The sequence below is a fragment of the Microtus pennsylvanicus genome, chromosome 2, assembly GCF_037038515.1.
Source record: "Microtus pennsylvanicus isolate mMicPen1 chromosome 2, mMicPen1.hap1, whole genome shotgun sequence".
Taxonomy (NCBI): domain Eukaryota; kingdom Metazoa; phylum Chordata; class Mammalia; order Rodentia; family Cricetidae; genus Microtus; species Microtus pennsylvanicus.
In genome coordinates this window covers 101357948-101360353 of record NC_134580.1, presented here as the reverse complement: position 1 = coordinate 101360353, position 2406 = coordinate 101357948, and the positions used below count along the sequence as shown (strand labels likewise).

The window sequence follows — 2406 nt, the reverse complement described above, 5'->3', positions numbered from 1 at the left end:
CTTGGCTTAAAATTTGGCCATGGGTCTCTGCATTTATTTCCATCAGTTGCTTGATAAAACTTCCCTGATAACTATCGGGCTAGGCATAAATCTATGAGTATAACAGAATATAATTAGGCATCATTATATTGACATTTTTCCCTTAGTCATGTTTGGTTCTGTCCTAGGTCTCTGGGTCATCCAGCCTCTTGGTCTTGGCACTCCAGGCAGTGCCAGGGTTGTGTCACTCTCACAGCATGGGTCTCAGGCTAGACCAGTCATTGGTTGGGCATTCCCACAATCTCTGAGTCATTCTTAAACCAGTGCATCCTATAGGCAAGATAGATTATATGTCAAAGGTTATATGTCTGGGTTAAAGTCCTAGATCCTCCACTGGAAGACTTTTTGTAAGATTAATTTTATTTGTGGGTATGTATGTGTATCTGTACGAGTATGAGTGTGTGCATGCAAACTGCCAATATAGGTGAAACAGTCCTTCAAACATCCTTCTTCATGGAAAAGTCTGCCTAATACTATGGGCCTGTAGGCTGAAGATAGATGCCCCAATGTGATAGAAGAACTTTGGGTGACTGTCAAGGCAGAAACATGCCTCTGTCAATTCCAGAGTTTTGGAAGTGGCTTACAATTCACTTCCTGCTTAATTAGGTAATATTATATCCTTCTGTGGTCTTGGATGGAGTTGAAGGCAGATAGTTATAGCTATAGTTTTCCTTAGTATGATAGAAGATATATTAGATACAAAACTTTAGACTCATAAAGAAATATTGTAACTATAATTCTTGTTTGATATCTATTTTTTATATGTAATTTTACTATGTCAAAGTTAAAACATACTTACCTGGCAGGGGAGATACCATGATCACAAAGGTGGTTTTCCTAGGGCGAGGCTTATCCATTGCACTCCGGATGTGCTGACCCCTGCGATTTCCCCAAATGCGGGAAACTCGACTGCATAATTTGTGGTAGTGGGGGACTGCGTTCGCGCTCTCCCCTGAGTAAAAAAAAATATTAACAAAAAAAGTTAAAGCATTTCTCTTTTGAGACAGAGTTTCTTTGTAGCTTTGGAGCCTGTCCTTGAACTAGCTTTTGTAGACCATGCTGGCCTTGAACTCACAGTTCACTGCCTCTGCCTCCCTAGTGCTGGGATTAAAGGCATACACCACCACTGCCCAGCAAAACCTTACTTTTTGTTTAGACAGAAAAGAGGAGGTAATGTGGGATTCCCCTCTGTATTCTGTGAATATGATTTATAACCATTGTTTAATAAAGAAGCTGCTTTGGCCTATGGTAAGACAAAATAAATTCATATGGAAAATTTGAATGGAGATATATAGATAGACCAGGCAGAGTCAAGGAGAAGCCATGTAGCAGCCAAAGGAGAAAGATGCCAGAACATTACCAGTAGGCCACAGTCTCATGGTGATATATAGATAATATATAATAAAATAAATTCATTAATTTAATATGTAAGAGCTAGCTAGTAGCATGCCTAAGCCATGGCCAAACAGTGTTATAATTAATATACATTTTCTGTGATTATTCAGGTCTGGGTGGCTGGGCATGAAAGATCAGTCTCTGTTTATAAGTTTACCTTGATGGAAGCAAAATTTGAAAACAGAGAGCCATCTTCCGGTAGTTCAAGCAATGAGCCAATTATTGGTATATATCTGCTGTGGAATAATCCTTCTGCACAATATGTGAATATATGTCCCTATGATTGGTTTAACAAGCAAGCTGACAATCTAATAACTGAACAGAATCAAGTTAGTAAGGAAGGTCAAAAAGAGAATAATAGGATGAGGAAGTGTGGAATCATGGGAGTATCCAGAAGATGCAGAGAGAACAGGAGATGCATGTGCCATGCTAATAAATGTACCACCATGAGGCAGAGGGTAAATAAGGAATATGGGTTAACTTAAAATATAAGAGCTAGTTATTTATAAGCCTAAGCTATTGATCATGCATTTATAAAACTCTCTGTGTGGTAATTTAGAAGCAACTCCTGAGATGGGAAAACTCTGCCTACACATAACAAGGTTTGCTATAACATCATAAAGCAATAAAATTGTATTCTTTGAAAGGGTCATTAAGGGAGAGTTCAGAGGGGTGACCATGCTGATACAGGATCTTCCATAAGTTTGCCATTTTGCCAGACCAGTGTTCCAGTGAGCTGAAGACTTTAGGAGGAAGAAGGCCTTACAGAAAAGCTCACTTCCAATGACTTTAGTATTAGAAAGAGACTTCATCTACAGACCACATCAAATACTATTGCAAAGAAGCATCTGACTTCCTCTCAAAGATCCCATCCAATAAAATGTACTCTTGGCCATTGTATACTATGCCTTTTGGCATATTCAACTGATCATAAAAATTAATTCTATCATAATGTAGAATGAAACTAAATAT

General features: G+C 38.4%; 1 non-coding gene across 1 annotated transcript; it reads left to right on the top strand.

Moving 5' to 3' along the window:
• Positions 1 to 830: 830 nt before the first annotated feature.
• Positions 831 to 994, top strand: LOC142845335 (U1 spliceosomal RNA). The gene has a single exon (XR_012909894.1). It is a non-coding gene; the product is annotated as a U1 spliceosomal RNA (small nuclear RNA).
• The last annotated feature ends 1412 nt before the right edge of the window (positions 995 to 2406 follow it).